Source organism: Camelus ferus, chromosome 14 (assembly GCF_009834535.1).
Source record: "Camelus ferus isolate YT-003-E chromosome 14, BCGSAC_Cfer_1.0, whole genome shotgun sequence".
In the NCBI taxonomy this organism is placed as follows: Eukaryota; Metazoa; Chordata; class Mammalia; order Artiodactyla; family Camelidae; genus Camelus; species Camelus ferus.
The window spans coordinates 19,718,763-19,739,126 of record NC_045709.1 but is presented as its reverse complement, the minus strand read 5'-3'; the positions used below and the strand labels follow the sequence as shown (position 1 = coordinate 19,739,126).

General features: G+C 45.7%; 1 long non-coding RNA gene across 1 annotated transcript; it reads right to left on the bottom strand.

The window, feature by feature from the left end:
* Positions 1-2,409: 2,409 nt before the first annotated feature.
* LOC116668490 lies at positions 2,410-6,090 on the bottom strand. The gene is made up of 3 exons (XR_004325594.1): positions 5,920-6,090; positions 4,336-4,577; positions 2,410-3,805 (listed from the first exon to the last, which is right to left on the bottom strand). It is a non-coding gene; the product is annotated as an uncharacterized LOC116668490 (long non-coding RNA).
* Between the last annotated feature and the right edge of the window lie 14,274 nt (positions 6,091-20,364).

Here is a 20,364-nt window from a genome sequence, read left to right as displayed (position 1 = left end):
TGTAAAAAGTGTGGGAGAATTGAGTCATCACCGGACACTTGAATAGACATACTCATCTCAAAAGAATGTGTGCTGTATTGGGCAGTGTCATATTCAAGTGGCAAAACCAAAACAGAATAGAGTAGCTGCTAGGTTTTGTTAATTTCAAGAAGAAAGTGGCTTTTAAGCTTCTGATACTATCAGCAAGGTAGGATGTCATGGAAAGACCTTAGTTATACTAAACAATGACTGTTTAGTAGGTGATTGTTCATACTGTGCTCAGACGAGTTTAATTATACAACTCTAAGCACAAATTGTTGAAACAGAATGCAATCTGATCATATGACCTTGGTCAAAAATATTCTAAAACAGACCTGGATAGGTCTTATCTATCTGAGAAATTCATAACCTGACTTCAACCCCTGTCTTTCTTGACCTCTGCTGCCTTGGATTCTATTGAACAAATTCATCCTTCTTGAAATGTTCTCTCCCTTTGGGTTCCATGACACAACTCGATCTTTCTGTTACCCTGAGAGCTCCTCAGTTTCCTCTGCGAGCTTGCTTCTCCAGTGGTCCTGTTCCTCAGGTTCCTTCTCAGCCCCCTTCTCTCCCCAGTCAGTCACATCCATGCTTGTGACCAACAACCACTAGCATACCCATCACTCCTAAATCGAAAGCTCTTGCGCTTCTCTTGAACTTGACGCACAGAACTTCCCTATGAGTATTTTACAAAACCACTACATCATTTTAAATGTCCGGAACATATACCAATTCCCTCCAGAAATCCCCATTTCAACCAATGACATCACCTGTCCAATCAGCAAAGTCAGAGACCTGGGAATCATACCTGGCTTTTAGACCGCCAAATGCTGTAGCTTTTATGTCATGAATATAATTGATATTATTTATACCTCTTTTAGGTGTGTGGCTGTAAGGCAAGTGGGCCTCCGGTTCTAGAGCAGTTGAGCTGAATAGCTCTTTGTCAGCTTGGCTAAGGTTGGGGGCTTTGTCTTATCATCAGCCCACTAGTGAATATAAAGTTTGGAGAGGAGGTGGGCAAATATGCAAAGAGACCAAGGATTTCCCTGGTAAATCAGAAATCCTGACTCTTTCCCTATGGGATTTCAAGTCATTCTAACACTTCTGAGGTATTGGGATGGTCCTAAGTAAGATAAGTGGTCAGAAATATACAAAATGGCCCTCAAGAAGAACATCTCTGTGATGGTGGTGATGGTGGTGATGGTGGTGGTGTTGATGGAGTGAGAGAGCTAGGCTGGTACAACAGGCCCAGCATCAGGGCCTCCCTTGTCTTAGGGGAAGGTCAGTCACGAACAGAGTAACGATGCTGCACCCTGTCCTGATCCACCTCCTTGGACCTTGAGGTTCCTTAAGAGAAACAGATTATCTGTAAATAAAAATATCTGTCACTAGAGTTGTACTGGGAACCCAGTCTCCTGTGGAGTGGAGTAGCCATTGCTACCCTTGGTTACCCCCCTGGTCTGTGCAGCACTGTCTCAGTGGGGAGGCCTTCAGCCCTGGGACCCAAGAGCCAGACTTCCTGTTTTCTGCATCAGCCTCACCAGAGCAGAAGTTGGAACCTGAGGCAGTCACATCAGACTCCTCAATTTCTTTTCTGCACAGCAGAAGTGTTAAATAAAACCGACTCATCTGGATGACGTAAGCCCTTTGAGGGGGTCTTATTTTCTAAGGAAAGGAGAACTCAGAGAATGGTGAATGGACGTCTCACAGTCAGGATGGAAGCTCAAACCTGATTTGTGAGGTCACTTAAATCTGGCTTCATTTCCACCACAGCAGGTGAAATAAGATATATGTGAAGCTCCTAGAACAGGGTCTGACACTTGGTGGGTATTCAGGAATCTTTGTATATGAAGCTAAATCTTGCTTGATCAGACACACATACTACTGTGTTTGAGAAGTAATGGAGAAGAACCTGGCTTCTGCTTCAAACTGGCATTTCCTTTTGTGATCCCACAGGGCAACTTTCCTCTCAAGAGGAGTCAGCCCCATTTTTACTGGGGTTGGGTGTGGGAGTAGGGACAGATTTAAAATCAGCAAAATAAGTTAAATTCATGCACGCATGACTCCATAATATAGACCATGTTTAGAGGATCAGTCCTCCTTCTCCCATCTCCAGCTCCTTTGAAAGGCCATTATACCATATTTTTTACAGAATAATTACATGGAAAGTTTTTCATGCTATGACAATAAGTTTTTAAAAAGGAAATAAAAAATATATAGTATATCCCAATTTTGTTAAAAAATAAGTATACATATGAATGTATAAAAAAATCCCAGAATGGAATATATCAAACTTTAACAGCAGTTATCTCTGAGTGGTGGGATTACTAACAATTTTTATTTGTGTATTAAATACTGTAGACAATACAATTTTCTGTATTCTCCATGTTTTCAACAATGAACATGTAGTAATTTATAATCAGAACAGTTTATTTAAAAAGAAATGAGAGAAGGAAATGATGACATAATTACTTGTAAAGTCATTCATATTTGCTACAAAGCTATAGGAGAAAAAACCCAAAGGTTGATTCTTTTCCAGGTAGTTCTACAAGCTTTAAAGTTGAATCAGCAACCACATGGCAAACTGACATTCTTGGACTATCACAGGTGGCCCAAGATAAGACAGGACGGACCCCAACTACTAACGGGCAATCAAAGAGTCCTTCATCTAGAAAAGTTGCTTAAGAACGGAGAAATCACTGTTCTGCAGGGGGAGCCTGGGGGAACTCTGGGGCTGCCTGGATCAACCTATTTAGAACCAGATTCACAAAACAGGGAAACTCATAAGCATAGAAACCCTCTATCCAGGCTCCTAACTTTTTACTCATAAGAAAACTGAAACCAAAGTGAATAATTGCATCATTCCTCACGGAACACAGCTGTCATTTCATAGCCCTGTGCTCACAGAGGTATGGGAAGAGTCCTTGGAATCTAGGCCCTGCTGCCTCCCATCTTTCCTCCTTCGTTTTCCTAACAAAGTGAATGGGGTTTTTAAGGAGGACTTTAAGAAGGCAGCTCAGATGTTTGAGAAGGAGTTTTTAAAAAGAAGCTGCAGTCTCTGCCCTGGGAAGGTGAAAGGTGTTCTCTCTCCGTCCTGATAGCTTCTCCCATGGTTACTCAGTTTTTACTACCATGTCCTTCAGGCCACTGCGCTGTCCAAGGTCACGGAAACAGAGTGGTCATGTCACCTTTTCTGGGACACCGATGGGGAGCCCTGCCCTTGGGTATTTTTACATGAAAGGAGAGCTAACTTGTCCTGACAGCACTCACACCAGTCCTGGCCAGCTGTTACTGTTCATTTCATTTCTTGTGCAAGTCTGATCATAGACTTCCAGTATGCAGAAAACTTTCAAGTTGAGGAAAACGGAGCAGGGCAAGAGACTTACCCCTGATGCTGAGAAACGCAAGGGAAGAGGGAATAGGGGAAAAAGAAGATGGAAAACAGAGGAGAGAGTCTGCTTCTCTCCCCACACTCCCTTGAGTAGATCAAAGGGTAAATCCAATTGTTGCCTCCTGACCAGTGGCGCCTGTGATAAGCAGAATAACACCTGCTGAAGAGGCCCGTGTCCTCGTCACCAGCCCCTGAGAATAGCTCCCCGTACACGGCTGCAGGGACCTTTCTGGTGTGTGGATTTTCTGGTGGACTCGATGCCGTCGTAAGGGTACTTACAAGTCAGAGAGGGAGGCAGGAGAGTAACGATCAGAGAAAGAGTTGAAGATGCTCCATTTCTTGCTTTGCATACAGAGGAAGGATCCATGAACAAGGAATGCAGGTGACGTCCAGAAACTGGAAAAGGCAAGGGAACAGATTCTTCCCCTAAAGCTTTCGGAAGGAGTGCAGCCCTGCTAGCACCTTGATTTTAGCCCGGTAAGACCCATTTCAGACTTCTGACCTCTAGAGTTTAAGAGAATAAATTTGGGTTGTTTCCAAAAAAAAAAAAAAAAAAAAAAAAACACCTTTAGGTGACCAGAATGGGTAATCTTGTGAGTATTCAGAACAAACACTAAGCAGAACTGTATTAACAAGCTTTTTTGGTTGTTTGCTTTTAATTTTCCTTCCCTAAATATCTGCTGTCCTACTGTGTTCCCTGCCTAGTGTTCACTCGTCACTCCCGCCAGACCCCAGTTTCATCCTGGGCTCCTCCCTCTAGTGCATTCCCTCTACTAGGGTTCATTCAGACCTGATTGTTGTGCTTTATTCATTCAGCAGAAACGTGTTGAGGGACTGGTTTCAGCTCCAAAGCGTAAAGAGCTTGGAAGCCGTCCCTCTCATGCTTAGAGCGAAAAAGCTGAAGGAGCTGAAAATCAGTGTTTTACCTTGTGCTCATCAGAGACTGAGGTCACAGGCACAGCTCCATCCCGTGACCTGGAGAGGCAGGCAGAGGCAGAGAGTCACAGCCAAGACCTCCTTAGCTGGACAGAAGGCGCTGGGGCCATATGCCTGCAGGAGCACTTCATGGTGATTTTGGTAAACTGCTGGAGGCTGAGTGCGGAGTGGCCTGGGAGTAGGAAACTCCCGGGGCCCGTCGTCTGAGCGGGGAGGGCTCCGTGCTTTTTCTCTGGAAGAGGAAGGGGAATATTTTGAAATATGCTTAGAGCATCATTGTAACAAAGCCCTACGCTCTCAGGGAAAAGACACGTCCCACCCGGAGAAGGGTGTTTCCCTGACCCCAGCCCCCTCTAGCCTTCCTGTCTCACCTAAGGGAGGGGAAACTAAGCCAATAAATACCTCCGCAGGTCACAGCCCAGGGACGAAGGCCCACAGAGAGACTGGTGTTTAATAATGAGGTTATGTAAGAATGCTTCCCCTCCCCCGGACCTTGCCACCAACAGTGGAGTCCCGGGTTGCAGCTGAAAGAGCCCGAAGGCACAGACTCTGTTTACTTTGAAGCCTCTGGCACCTGCAGCTACAGCAGAAATGAAACACAGCCTAAAACCCCAGCCAGATCAACATAAAAGCTCAGGCTAATGGCCTGTTTACCTCAATTCCTATCACCTGACACGTCCTGTCCGACTTTCAACAAAAAATTGCCAAACGTTCTAAAAGGCAAGCAAAAGCACAATCTGTAGAGCGTCAGAGCCCGACTCTGCAGGTGCGGCAGAGAGTCGGGCTTTACTGGACAGGCCATTGAAAATAGCTGTGACTCCTATTTTAAGTGTCACATTGGAAAAAACGCAGACAACTTGCAAGAACAGATGGGTAAGGGAAGCAGCAAGATGGGAACTTAAAGAAAGCATCAAAAGGAGATACTAGAAATCAGAGACACTGTGACGGAAATGAAAATGCCTTAGTGGGCTCAGCAGCACACTGGACACAGCCAAGGAGAGAACCAGTGTGCTTGAAGGCAGATCAAAATGGACCGAGTGAAACAGATGCACGGACATGGAAAACAAACTGGTCACGGGTGTGGGGGGGGAGACGGGGGAAGGGATAGATTAGGAGTTTGGGATTAACAGACACACACTGCTGTACACAAAACAGATGAACTACAAGGACCTTCTGTAGAGCACAGGGAACTATATTCAGTTCCTTGTGATGAGCTGTCATGGAAAAGAATCTGATAAAATATATATATGTGTGTGTGTGTATAACTGAATCACTTTGCTGTACTCCTGAAACTAACATTGTAAATGGACTGCACTTCAATGAAAAATAAGAATGAAAAAAAAAGAGCTGAGTGCCTCTGTGCGCCAGACACCGTGTTGGGCGCCAGTGAACAAGACAGGCCGGACTCTGCTCCCTCCTGGAGCAGCCTCACAGACCGCCGAGCGGAGGATCCATCTTGAGCTGCCTCTGTCCTGTCCTTCCCATCTGCCCCGTTTGCGCCAGCCCAGTCCCGGCCTCTGCCTTTTCGAAATCTCCCAGATTACTCCTTATACTTTCACATCTTCTCTTCTTACCTTTCAGTCCTGCACCACTCCAATTAATTATTTGCCCTCTGCTAGAAAAACCAATGTCTGATAGAAAACTGGCTGCTTTCTCTCCAGTGGTCACACGCTGCTGTTGGATAAAGTCCAGATTCCTAAGTGAGACATCCATCACTGACCTCTGCCCGCCTCTGTAACTTCAACTTTTACCACTCCCTACCTAGATTTTATGTAGACACACTGAACTCTGGTTCAGTGACTTAGTGTCCTGATCTGCTAAGTTCCCTCCTCTTAATGGAATGTCCCTCCCCTTCCCTTTCCTGCCCTGCCTAGCCATCCAGTTTATCTCTCAAGACACAATTCAGGGAGCAGTGGCCCCAGGAAGCCGTCCATCCTCTCCCAGCCTATCAGTTAGGTGCCTTCTCTGTCTGTTGTAACAATTACTGCTCTGTGTCCTAATCCTGTTTTCTTGACTGTTCTGCCCTGGACGAGGCTGTGGGTTTTTTTTGGGGGGGGAGTAATTGTTTGTTTTAAATTTTGGGGGGGAGGTAATTGTTTGTTTGTTTCTTTGTTTGTTTATAATGGTATTTATTTATTTTTAATGGCGGTGTTGGGGATTGAACCCAGGGCCTCATGCATGCTAAGCATGTACTCTACCACTGAACTATACCCACCCACCTAGGCTGTGGGCTTTTTAAGGTAGGGGCCATGTCTTAATAGACCATGTATTCCAACACCTAGTACTTTGTCTGGCATCTAAACGCAACCAGTGAATGTTCAATGGATGAATGAATGGACAGATGCGTGAATGCAGAAGGCACTCAGGAGGAAAGGGGTAAATACGAGAAACCATCTACAACAGGCATTTAGGTTCAAAACCAATCTCCGAGGTGCATTAGTGGGTGTTCTTGGTTACAAACAAGAAAAATCGACCCTGGTTCACTTAAGCAGAGCAGGATTTTTCTGGGAGGGTATGAGGTAGCTCACAGAATCAACAGAGTCTGCAGTCATAGAGAAGACATCGCAAAGAGCCCGCCACAGCAATGGCCCGTGGGGACAGGTGCTGGCATCTCTGTCCTCGGGCACTCCTGGTGGGCCTTCTCCCCTGCTGCAGCCACCGTGAGACTCTCCAGTCATTGTCCCATTCCCTCTTCAAGATTCAGAGTCTCAGAGGGAGACTGTGACTCGCCACGCTTGGCTGAGGTGTCCGTGGTGTCGTTGCTGGGGGTGGGAAAAGGGCACGGCTTCCCTCCGGCTTCCCCAATAGGAGTGGCGTTCACGTGCTCAGTAGCCACGGTGGCAAACCTGAAGACCTTGTGTCGGTGTCCAAGGGCTGCCATATCAGAGTGCAGCAGACTGGGGGACTGGGAACGTGGGAGTGTATCCCCTCAGGGCTCGGCAGTCGTGGTGGGGGCAGGGCTGTCCCTTCCGCAGAGTGCCTTTCTGCCTTCTCGCGTGTCCTCACGTGGCCCTTTCTCGAACCACCATCCCTGCTGTCTCTTCCTCCTCTTATCGGGACACCAGTCACTGGATGAGGGGCTCACTCTTATGACCCCGTTTAACCTTAATTACCCCTGCAGAGGTCATATTCTAAGGTTCTAGGGGTTAGGGCTTCAACATATGAATTGGGGGGGGACGCAACACCCTAGACCCCTGCCTCAAATCATAGCAACTCTAAAGGGCTGTCCCAGCTCCAGAGCTCCCTGGAGACCAGCCAAGGCCTTTGCTGCTCTGCTTCTCCCGCTGTCCAGTCCTGCTGCCTTTACCGCCCCGACTCCGTGTACCCCCCAGGAGTCCCCAGAGCCTTCCTCAGTAACCTTTCTGTGCCCAAATTCCCATCACAGTCTGTTTCCAGACCTAAGATGTGCCCTCCACCTTTCCTTGATCTCTCTTCTAGGGAAGACCACTATGGCTGCATATCAAGAAGCATGTCCTTATAGACAAAGCTTCCTCAAAATGTTTCTCTTCCTACAGGAGAGAGTGACCACCACTGGAGGGACTTCAGTGGAGGAAACAGCCTGACCAGGTGGGCTCTAAGACCCATGTTACAGGACTTGCCTGTTCTAACTCACTGTCCCCTGACAGTTCTTCCTCAAATAGTCAAAGGGTGCAGAGGCTCAAATAAATGTGAAAGCTTCTTATCTTGTGCCTGATTCTGCAGTTCTTAGTCCAAACTTAGCTCTCTGCCCAAGCTCCCAGCGACCCCCAAACAGTTTCACTTTCTCCCTACCTACTTTTCTTGCACAAACAAAGGAAAGATTGCAGGTCATCAAAATCCCAGAAATGAAAATTACAATGGAGTGAATTTAACTGAGAAGTTACTCTTTATTGAACCACCGTTCTATGCAGGGCGCTCTATCATGGGGAATAGGAAAAACGCAGAATTAAAACCCTTGCTCTAAAGTTGTCATGGAGCAGATGGAGGGATGAATTATGTTCAGACTGAAACTGGTCGCTGTCATGGGAGATGTGCCCGGAAAGGAGGCCACTGGCCACTTGGGGGAGGACTTGATGACGGAGGCCTTGCGAAATCTAGGTCTTGTGACCAAGAGTAACCCCAGCCACCAGACTCTCTCCATCTGGTCATTAAATGCCACACACCCTCCAAGAGGCACAGATTGAAGATCTGTGGTAATTTGTCCTGATTTTTAAAGACAGTGACATTGGGGGAAGATGTAGGGAAAGTCTGGGTCTCTGGCTGTCTTGGACCAAGGTTTCCCACACCCATCTGGGTGCAGCCAGTGGGTTGGGAACCGCTTACAAATGATCGGAAAAGCCTTTTGAGCTCTTTGGAAATAGATACGGAGTAAACATAATGTTTGCAATATTAATACAAGAAGAATAACACTCTTCTCAGTTGCTCTGTTCATACTGGCAACTGCTATTGTTCACAGGACCTATAGCCTCAACAAAAAGTTAGTATATTTATGTCTGTCCTGTTTCCTCTGAGAGTCCTATGCGTGTCCCTAAGAAAGAGATCACACTGAGCCAAACACGCAGCCTGCCCAGCGAGTGCAGGAAACTCTCAGAGATTTAGAAGAAAACCTCCTCAGACGCAGAAGGGGGAAAGCAGCCACATTTAGCTCTCGAATCCATCCCCTGCCTTCTGCTGCCTCACAGTGGAGCCTCAGTGCCTGTCTCCAGTGTCCCTCGGGGGCCTTATCTGCAATAAACATCCTAGGGGCTGAGCCCCCTGCAGAGCTTGGTACCCAGTCTAATGGAAGCCCACAGGGAGCCTTGGCATTGATTCCGAGACGGTTCTGAAGCCCACACTCTGGAGCTCTCGCTGGGCCAGACCAGGAGGCACGGACCCACGGTCGTTTTCTCTGTTTGGTCAAGGTTCAAAGCTCTGGGATGTGAGGAGGTTCTGGAAGTCTACTGGGGGCTTCTCACAGGGGCCAGGGAGATTCGGGCTGAGTTGGGCTCAGTGCTCTGAAGTCAGTTTGAAAGGTATAAACATCCCACAGAGACTGTCAGCTACCCTCCCTCCAGGACTCTCTAAAGCATCTCCAAACCTGCCCTGGGATTCGAGGCCTGAACTACATTTGTCCCACAAACCCGAGACTGGCTGATTTGGCAAGTATTGGCAGGTTCAGAATCCTCTTGGGGCAGCAGAACTGGTCTGGATCCTTCGGGTCCACGTGCACTACTTTAGAACATTCCCTGGGTGGCTGCCTGTAGTGTTTGGATCTTTGCTTAGAATGTGTTTACCTCAGACCATTAAGGTTTAATACTCAGTTGAAGACCGTGTCAAAATACATTCAGTTCTTTTCCATGACTTTTATTTGTCTGTATGTCCTCTATTAATAAGACTTAGTTTCTTGTAATTTTTTTTTTTCTGAAAGCAGGCCCCTTTTAACCTCAGTGGGGGGTTCTCTTCTGCATTTTGCAGTAAGTCCTGTGAAGAGGAATGAGTGCAACCCATTCACCAATGATGCAAAATGAAGCACATTGCATTCGTATGTTGGGGTTTTCTTCCAAAGACCAATCCCAGCCATCATCGGTTTGCTGTTACAGACGTAAACAGACATGTATATAGATACACATATGAAACCAGATCAATATGCGCATATAAAGATGCAGTTATTACATATGTGTGTTTACACACAGGTGTGGTATTAGTATTGTGTACGTGGCTATATAGGTACATGGGTGGGTACATATGAGGGGTGTGTGTGTGTGTGTGTGTGTGTGTGTGTGTTATGTAATCGTAAAATTTAAGCCAAGTGTGGGATAGGTACAGTAGTGTCAATTTCACCGAAGACCAAAAATAAAGTGTTTGTGTTGGAAGATGGAAGTCTTTTCATGATGAATTTAAAATATCTCCTTCCTCAACTGCTATTTTAAGCTGCACTTGAAGGACTGGACCGCTCTCTGTGTGGGGTCCCTGAGACAAAGGCTTCTCTGAGACCCACCTCTCCCCTAGACCTTGAGATTATCTGTAACCACCCTGGCGGATGGCTCTCTAACCTGTTTCCAAGAGAAGCTGTTTTGCATTTCCCGAAGCCTTGTGCCCTCCCGCCTGGGGGTGAAGGGGGAGAAGAGGTGACAGAGGAAACCCCGCCAAGTCAGGAGCAGATCGTGGGAGCCTTGACAGCCCCCCACCGTGTCCTTGCTGGGAACCTCTGAGGACTGAGCCGAGGAGCAGAGGGAATGGGGTGGAGCCCCGATCCTGGCCCCTGCCTTTCACTCTCAGAGACCCTGCGTTCAGTTCTCCGGGAACATGCCCGGAGGCGGGATTGCTGGGCCACGTGGTAGTTCGGCGTTTAATTTTTTGAGGAGCAGCCACACTGGTTTCCCCAGCGCCTTTACATTCCCCCCATCAGTGCACAAGGGGCCCAGCTCCGCCTTCTTACCAGCTTGTTAGTCTCTAGTTTTTGATGTGGTTTTTGTTTTTAAGATGAGGAATTCACTAGGTTGTAGCCAGTACTTCCTCTAAACTTACTCTAAAGATCACCTCCTCAGAACCACCTGCTGTGCTTATACAAATGCAGACTCCTGACTAGCCCCACCTCAGAGCAGGTGGGACCTCTGAGGGGGCGCTTTTAAGCAAACTCCTGTGGGCACCGCCACCTGCACTCACAGGAATGCCCCCAACAAGCGCGACTGCAGAGACTTGAGGGGCAGACGACCTTCCGGCCCCAAAAGCCACAGCGCTGAGGAGCGCTCAAGCCGCGCCCACTGAGATAACCTCATCACGCGGACTCAAATGACAGCACAAATTTAAAAAATCGCAAGTCATTCATACTGTTTTTTTCAACTTTTCAGTCTTTTCAACCATGATCTACTAAAAAAAAATCAAATCAAGGAAGCAGGACGTTTTTAGCTAAGGAAACGCTCTTGATCAAAACCAGAGCTTTCCTGGTGATCCTCGAATGAAATAGCCCATTATCAGCTTCCTACAGATCTCCCCAGAGCTGTTCTCAGGCAGCGGGAAGCGCCTTCACCAGGGCCACTTCCCTGGCCCTCACGCCTACTGTGATCTGAGTCATGCCTTTTGTCTGGTGCCTGGAATTTGGGGATGTTTATGAAAAGCTGCTGTAAATACTAGTCATAATTCCTCTTTTCACAAGATTCTTTATTTCAGAAAAATGAGTAGCTCCTCACGTACAAACGTCAGATCACTTCCAGCTCCATTGTCACCTGGAAATATTCTCCCTCCTGTTTCACTAGAGATTATTTAAAGGCTTCTGAGAACAGTGTGTCATAGAAATCCTCCAGAGAATATAGATCCTGGGTTCCCACCAATCATGTTAAAAGGTGCTTTTGCATCAACTGTACCTACTTCATCTTTTGAAGGCAGAAAATGGAATCTTGCTCAAATGCTAATGAAAAGCAAAATATCCTTTTAAATGCAGGCTCCTTGAGGTTATCATCTGTTTACTTGTTTCATTTAAGTTCCCAAAGAGGTGGAGATGTAATGAACACACGTGTCATGATGATATTTTCCTTAGCACAATATTTCAAATTAAACTGCTCTGATATTAAGCATGAACATTTTAAGGTAAAGTGTGAGGTTCATAACTTTCAAAAAAATAGAGAATGGGTCACTTGAGCTTTCCTGACTTAATGCTGTCTCTCAGCATCTATTTACCCCTCAGACATGGATGCGAGGCTAGACCAGATGAACGCAGGAGAGCAGGACATAGTCCAGACTGCCCCGCGAGCCTCAAGCAAAACAAACAAAGCCGCCGAAAAAGACAACATTCCACTGAATCCCTGTAAATAAAAATACCTGCACGTGTTCTGTAAACTGTCACTTACCCGTGTTTGTACTCGGCAGACGTTGATGGAGGGAGAAGAGAAAGTTAGAAGTAAAATGGTCAGATGTGTGTGTCTAGCCAGTAGTCTGGGAGAAATGAGTGTACTGCTTATGGAAGCAAGCATTTAAAACTGATTTTTTTCTTTAATTCTACTTTTAGTTTCTATAGGGACATACTGTAATGGAATTGTCCAGGGTTAAGTGCAGTTCTAGTCATGCAAGTACTGGCTATTTTTACAGGTTCTGAGGCAGGTGAATTATTATCTGGGCATTTGGTATCAATTTGACTGTTTGACTTCAAGCTGGGGAAGAAGGCAGGCGGGGAAAAGTTGGCCTCAACTTTTAATTCTGTTCAACAGAAGACAGTAGCAAAGACGTCTTTCACAGGTGGTTTAAAACTCCAGAGAACAGAGTTTCTCAAATGAATGTGCATACAGTTAACATGCAGATTCCGGTTTAGCAGGTCAGGGGTTGGGCCTGAGACTCTGCATTTCAGGGAAGCTCCCAGGTGGCGCCGGGACTGTTGGTGGGAGGGGCAGCGGAGGCGTCAGACACTAGAGCGCTCTGCTGTGCTGTCCCTTGGTGGCTGTGGAGCACGGTGAACCTGTGCCCACAGTGTCCGTGGGACACAAACAGGGGCTTTGCATCTGTCACAGCTGCAGAGCAGAAAGCCCTGAGCAACAGGAAGACGGGTCCAGCTCATAACCTTCGTCCTCTCGGCTGCTAACCTGCTCGGCTCTGTTATTAATCAGAGTCCTTGTTTTGAGATTTAGAAGTGTGTTTTATACTTTCTAGAGGGGTTGTAAAGTGCAAATGAGATTTTTGTGGATGGTGGGTGACTTGACAACTTCATCAGAGACAATAGTGCTCCTGTTTTTACAGAGAAATCCAGGACCTACAGACAACGTCCTTCTTTTAGGAGAAGCCCTGTGGGATGGGTGGTGCCGTGAATGTGTCCCTCTCATGAAGCGCTCCCATTTTCCTTCCCATGTTTCTGCTCCTGCCTGTTGTTTTATTTCACAAAAAGTGTTAGTTAAAATTTATCAGGAACGAGAGGTCATTTTGCCCCAGGGCTCTGTCATAGAGAAACACCAAGGATTTTGGAAATTCAGTGAGTCAAAGATTAAGGCCAAAGTCTTAAAGTCCTGTGTGGAGAGGTTGCAGCCAAATCGCAAAGTCAGCTAGGACTGAGTTTTTACCTTTCACATGATTGCTTTCATTAAGGAGCATGTCTCAGTAAGAGTCGCAGAGTTGTGGGCCAGTTTCATTCAGAGTTACAGGGTCATGGGCAAGATAGTTTCAAGTTTCTCCTCTTCCTAAAATCGACATATGCCACTCCCTCTGAGACTTTGGGGCCCACGTGCAACCTCAGGACTCAGTTGTAAGCTCTTTAACTGAGAGCTGCACAGTAGGTTTTGCTGTCCTAGTCTTTACACTATTCACCTGCCACTACCTGCTCCGCCCAGCCGTTCCTCGTGTACACACCCAGCCACTGAAACACTCCCTCTCATCAGTCTTGAATAACTCTTCATGCAGGTCTTTAGCTTGAGGTCCACAAAGTTAAAGGGGGCCTTTTTCAGATGATCACAAGCTCCTGATTCTGACATCAAATTTCCTTTACTCAATGTCCTAGTCATTAGGGCTGTACCTAAATGAACAGTCCAATTCTCCTCCTCCTCTGGGCACCTGCTAAGTCTGCATTTTGTCGTTTCTTTTAAAATTAGGCTTATCATGTGACTTACGCTGGCCAATGAAATGTGGGTGGATGTTATATATTACTTCCAGGAGGCAGCGTTAAGAGCTTGTGCACAATTCTGTTCCCATTCTTCCCATATCACAGAAGCATCTCCCTGGAGGGACCAGCAGCTGGGTCCCTGGATGGTTACAATGAGAAGAGCACCCCCATCACAACAGCCTGCAGACCACACCACACATGTAGGATGAGCTGCAAGTAAACCTTTGTTGTGTTAAGCCACCAAAATCATCTGTGTGTGTGTATATGTGTTGAGGGGGTGTTTGTTACAGCAGCCTAACCTATTCCATCGTGACCGCTCCACTGGCATTCAGGTGTAATCCTTCGTTCGTAAATACAGAACTGCTAGGAGATGGCCTCCTGATATAGTCTTCATTTTCTGTTGTAGGATGGGGATTGGGAAGGAGTTCTTTCAAGGTTAAGGTAACGGTTCTCCTAACCACCGTGAGGAATCACTTCCTCATCTTCTCAAACAGCCGGCTGATAGTTCAGGAGGAGCTGAAATTAGTTCTTGTATGTTGTGAGGACTTCATAAATATTTGTTTATTTATTAAAAAAAAAAACCTTTAAGATATGTATAAGGCATTCCTGTTCATTCTCCCAACACCGCTCCCAAGGGCACATCTATATTGGGTAGAGATGAAGGACATGGCGTGGCCTGCCCATTTCTTTGGCTCCATGACCGAGAACTCCCCCAGGTCCTCCCTCACCAGATCCCACGTCTGTGGACGTGACCCGTCACTGACAGTGAAACACTGAGTCACTGGTGGGCATCCCTCCGTGCACTTGTCCTCGGTCCTTCCTGGGCTTGAAATTAATGTGAGCAGAGAAAGCACTCTCCTCCCTGTCGTTTTGAGTTATGCACGTCTCTGTACAGGCAGCAACTCAGAACCCAGACATGTAAGGTGGGAAACATTTGTTTTAATTCTCCAGGACAGGTGGTATTCGAAGGTGATTAAGATTTTGGCTTATGAGCTCGGAGTGCCCGGGCCCGCATGCCACTGTGGCACTCAACTGCTAGCTGGGTGTCTTGGGCAGCTTCCTCAGCCTCCCTGTGCCCTGGGCTCCTCAGCTGTAAAGTGGGGTGATAATAGTGGGTCTTTTGTTGGCTGTTCTTGTGAGCATCCGACAAGCCGGCACCTGTAAGAGCAGGCTTGGGAAACAGCTAGTGCCTAGGAAGTGTCAGCCCCCTAAACAGCCCAGAAGGGAGCAGTTTGGCCCAGCTGAGAGTACCGACCTCCTGTCCACCGCGCCCGTGGCCTTCGGCACATCAATGACCTCTTCATGCCCCAGTATGCTAGCTGGGATGATACCAGTATCCAGGGGGTGGGTGCTCAGTGGTAGAGCATGTGCTTAGCACGCCCAAGGTCCTGGGTTCAATCTCCAGCACCTCCATTAAAAAAAAAAAAAGTCCACCATGTTGATAAAAATAATAGTGCCTACCTCACTGGAGTTTTGTGAGGTTAGAATGGAACAGTCTGTGGCACGGTCTCAGCAGACAGCGCTGGGACATACAAACGCTCAGTAAATAGCTGCTGTTTTACAATTACTACTACTATTATTTTTATTTTAAAAATTCTTTTAAATTCTCAGCATTTAAAGAAATCTGCTGCCTCCTTTCCAAACATCCTGTGCTTTCCTCTTCTTTGGGCAGCATTTATCTAACAGTTTGGAAGATCGTATTCCTGGAGTTGTCCACTTTTTCTTTGATGGAGCAGTTTCTTTGATCCAGGGGGTTGCAGTGTTTGTGTTGGCTGTCAACAGGGCAACGCCTAGGAATTATTTTTTAAAACGATCTAATGTAGTTTCCCAGAAATTCTCCAAAAAAGAAACGTTTTTAGGCAAAAGAAATTTGAGGCTTCCATTAGCTCTTTAACATACCTTGTAACCCATCTCCCAGATGCCAACATTCTCCACACACCCGACCCTACGCCAGAAACTGCGCGGCTCTGACACTGAAGAGGAGAGTTGTTTGGGTTCATTTGGTCCATTCTTTTTGGTCTGAGGTGTATTTTATACTGGAAGTTTAAAAGAATTGCCTTGTATCTTATATTTAGACTACAGTGAGTTGTTTTTCTGCCCTCTATATTTATTCAGGTCTCAGGTCTGTTTCCTACTTTATTTTACAATTATTACAAGATCATCTCGAGGCTTCTGTGAAGTCTCCAAATGTTTCAGAATTAGGTAGACATTATTTACTGTTACTTCACACTTCAGAAAAACACCACATTCAGCTCAGTTTCTGTATTGAAAAGGTCTCTAAAAACACCTGTAGGCATGGAAATAAATTTATTATGAGAAAAACAGCATCTCTTTCTATCTCTTAACTCTTACAAATTTCTTAGTTCAAGGCAAGCTCTACTCAAGTAAAAGTATTTCTCTCAAAATGCTACTACTGATTGTATTCAGGAATAAGGCTGAGCCTCATGTATATTCAGAAACCAACACTCGTACGTTCAAGCCTCTGGTCCTCTTTCTCTCAGGACGCTCCCCCTTTCAGAGAAGTGCTGACCCGTGGCCTGGCTGCACTCACAAGCCTGCGGTTTGTAACAGAGCCACGTGCCGGCGGAGGTCAGAGGTCAGCCAGGGTGCTGGCAGTTTACACCCCACCTTGCGATGGGACAGGGCTCTCTGCAATACCAACAAATATCTCTTTGGTCGAAAGAGCTTTTTGAAGCTTCAACAAATATCAAAATCACTAAGAAAGTCTGGTGGGATCCCCACACCACATTGCCTCCGTCATGCACAACCTGGCAGGATTCATCAGAAGGGGGCTGGTGAAGAGAAGGAAGGACCAGGGGATGGGAACAGAAGAGGCAGCTGGGGATTGCGGGGAAAGCTGAGCTGGGGAAGCGGCATCTAACTGAGGAGCATGTGAAGACAGACATCTGAGTGATCTGAGTGCTGTGCATTCGGGGAAAGGAAGGGCGGAGCAGCTGAATGCAGGGTGGGGGAGGCGGTGGGGAATGTGGGCTTTGGTTGAACATGACGGGGTGGGGAAAGTAATCTTCTAAAGGCAGCATGCTGCCTATATAGCTGCAGCCAGCATATCTTAACTGAACAATCTGATATGTGGGAAGATGCAGAAATTGTGTGTGCAAAGGAAGCCACAATCCTGCAACCCTGTTCCAAGTGCACCTGGCTTTGCTCAGCCCCGAGGTCCAAAGTGGGTGGCACCCCAGCGCACCTCCACCAGGGGGCACTGTGGTCCACGCAAATCCGACGGTTCTAGCCATGCTACTTCTAGGGGGCTGCGGACAAGATGGGATTATTTGAGGTCGGCTTAATGGAAGGTCTCAGTTCCACGGGGCTCGGTGTATTCGCTGATGTTCTCTCCCCGCCCCGAGGTACCACCCTCTGCACCGTCTCTGCAGTGTCTGCAGTTAGGCTCTTCCCCAGGGATGGAGCTGGGCCTTGGACTCTCGCGAATAAACACCCTCGGCTACCTGCTTCCTATCTCTGCTTCTGCTGTGAGCTGCTTGCGCTCTCCCTCTCGAAGGCTAGCCTGACTGCGGCCTCTTCCTCGGGCCGCTCTTCTCTCCCCTGCCCCTCCTTCAAAGTCCTTCCTTCCAGCTGATCACATCGACTGGGGCAAACTCAGATTTCTACAGCTTTTTACGGACTAGCTGATCCTCCACCCTCTGATGGAAGAGGTTATTTATTTCTTCCCAGGAAACCTCAACATTGAGATGGGAAAGGACTGGTTTCCTGGAAGAGCGATTCTAGAAAGACCACCCCCTAGGAAATGAAATAAACTTTTATCTAGGCACTTCCTGTTTCCTCCGTTTCAAGTGCTCCCTCCCCGGGCCTACCCTTGAGAGAGAACTTCAAAGCTGGGCTCCCAGGTTTAGGCTCCTGGGCTTCATCCTTTTAACTCTTTGTGGTTTTCGCTAACTGGGCATTTAGTCATCCTGCAGAATGGTCTGTGGCTATTGAAGGAACATGATCTTAAAGTGCTGTTCAGTTAATTTCTGCGAATACTCTTGGGTGTATCCAATCTATCTGAACACATTGTTCTTGTGGTTCGGGGCTTCAGGAAAGGTGCAGGCCTTACTCAGATGTCCTTGTGAGGTGGAAGGCACACAGTGGGTGACACTGTCTCTTCTAAATGCAGATTTTCAGATTTAGTTATTACAGCTTGCAAAAATGTATACCCATTACACCTTCACTTGAAAAATAATAATGTCTATTTCCCCAGGGCCCAGCTTCTGTTCTGCATGTAATCATTCTCCGGGATAGGCACAAACAATAACGACGTCTAAGAGTCTCACGGCTGGGGAGTCGTTGCACAGACACGTGTTGTTGTTGCTTTTGTAAAGCTCCCTTTCATAAAGCTAACAGTTCTTAGAAGGAACATGTAAAGATGCTATCCATCATTTAAACCTCCTTATAAATAAATCTATTAAGAGATTGGAAAGATCTTAAGTAAAGGAGGCATAAGAAAGGTGGGTTATGTGAACTTGGGCAAATTACCACCACTCCGCACCTCATTTTCCTTGTGGAAAGGGGGAATGAAAAACTATTTCACGAAGTAGTTTGAAGATCAAAATCTAAAGGAGGTGATAAATGGGAAAGTGCTTCATAAAACTCAAATGCACCAAACAAATGTCAGACACTAGTTTGGTTTTGATGGAGGCAGATGAAAGAGGGCTGCAGGAGGGGAGAGGGCAGCTGGACAGGGGGATGTGATATCTCCTCTAGTGGAATAATGCAGTGTTTGTCTTTTTGTGGCTGGCTCGGTTCACTTAGCATAATGTCTTCAAGGTTCATCCGTGTTGTAGCATGTGCCAAGATTTCCTTTTTTTTAAGACTGAAAAAGTATCCCATTGTATGTAAATGCCACATTTTCCTTACCCATTCGTCTGCTGATGGACGTTTAAGTTGCTTCCTTCTCTTGGTTAGTGTGACTAGCGCTGCAGTGAACATAGGAGTGCACGTATCTCTTTGAGAACCTGTTTTCAATTCTTTTGAATATGTACCAAGAAATGGGAATGCTGGATCATATGGTAGCTCCACTTTTAATTTCTTGAGGAACCACCATACTATTTTCCGTAGTGGATGCACCATTTTGCATTCCTACCCCAAGTGCACTATAGTTCCAGTTTCTCTACATTCTTGTCAGCGTTTGTTATTTTCTGTTTTTCTCTTTTTTTCTTTTTTACAGTAACCATCCTCATGGATGTAAGGTGACATCTCATTGTGGTTTTGCTTTGCACTTCCCTGATGATTAGTGATGTTGAATATCTATTTATGTGCTTTTTGGCCATTTATATGTCTTTTTTGGAGAAAAGTCTACTCCAATCCTTTGTCCATTTTAAATTTGGATTATTTGTTTTTTTTGTTGTTGAGTTGTGGGAGTTCTTTATATGTTCTGAATATTAACCCCTTATCAGATACCTGATTTGCAGATAGCTCCTCCCATTCTCTAGGTTATCTTTTCATGCTGTTGGTTGTTTCCTTTGGCACACAGACATTTTAAAGTTTGATGTAGTCCCACTTGTCTATTTTTGCTTTTATTGCCTATGCTCTTGGTTTTACAAGAAGTCCTTGCTAAGTCCAATCTCATGAAGCTTTTCCCCTGTGTTTTATTCTGGGAGTGTTATAGTTTCAGGCCTTATATTTAGCTCTTTAGTCAATTTTGAGTTAATTTTTGTTCATAGTGTAAGATAAGGATCCAACTTCATTTTTTTTCCCACATATGATTGTCCAGTTTTCCCAGTGCCATTTGTTGAAGAGACTGTCCTTTCCCCATTGTCGAAGATCATACATGTGAGGATTTCTTTCTTATCCCCTTGGGCTATATGTCTGTCTTTACGTCAGTGCTATACTGTTTTTTAATATGTTTTGAAATAAGGACATGTGAGGCCTCTAGCTTTGTTTTTCTTTCTCAAGATTGGTTTGGCTATTTGGGGTTCTTTGAGAATCCATATAAATTTAGGATGGTTTTTCCTATTTCTGCAAAAAATGCCATTTCATAAGGATTTTGACTTTGATAGGGACAGCATTGAATCTGTAGCTTACTTTGGGTAGTACAGACATTTTAACAATATTAAATCATCTAATCCATGAAAATAGGATGTCTTTCCCTTTATTTGTGTCTTTTAAAATTTATTCTAGTATTTTGTTTTCAGTTTTCAGTATTTTAGTCTTTTGCCTCTTTGGTTAAATTTATTTCTAAATGTTTCATTCTTTTTAATAGGATTGTAAATGGAATTGTTTTCTTAACTTCCTTTTCAGGTTGTTCATTAGTGTACAGAAATGTATAGAAATGTTAGTGTATAGAAATGCAACTGATTTTTGCATGTTGATTTTGTATCCTGCAACTTTGAGTCATCTGTTTATTAGTTTTAACAGGTTTGTGTGTGTGTGTGTGTGTGTGTGTGTGTATGTGTGTGTGTGCGTGTGTGTATGTGTGTGTATAATCTTTAAGGTTTCCTACAGATAAGATCAGGTCATCTGCAAA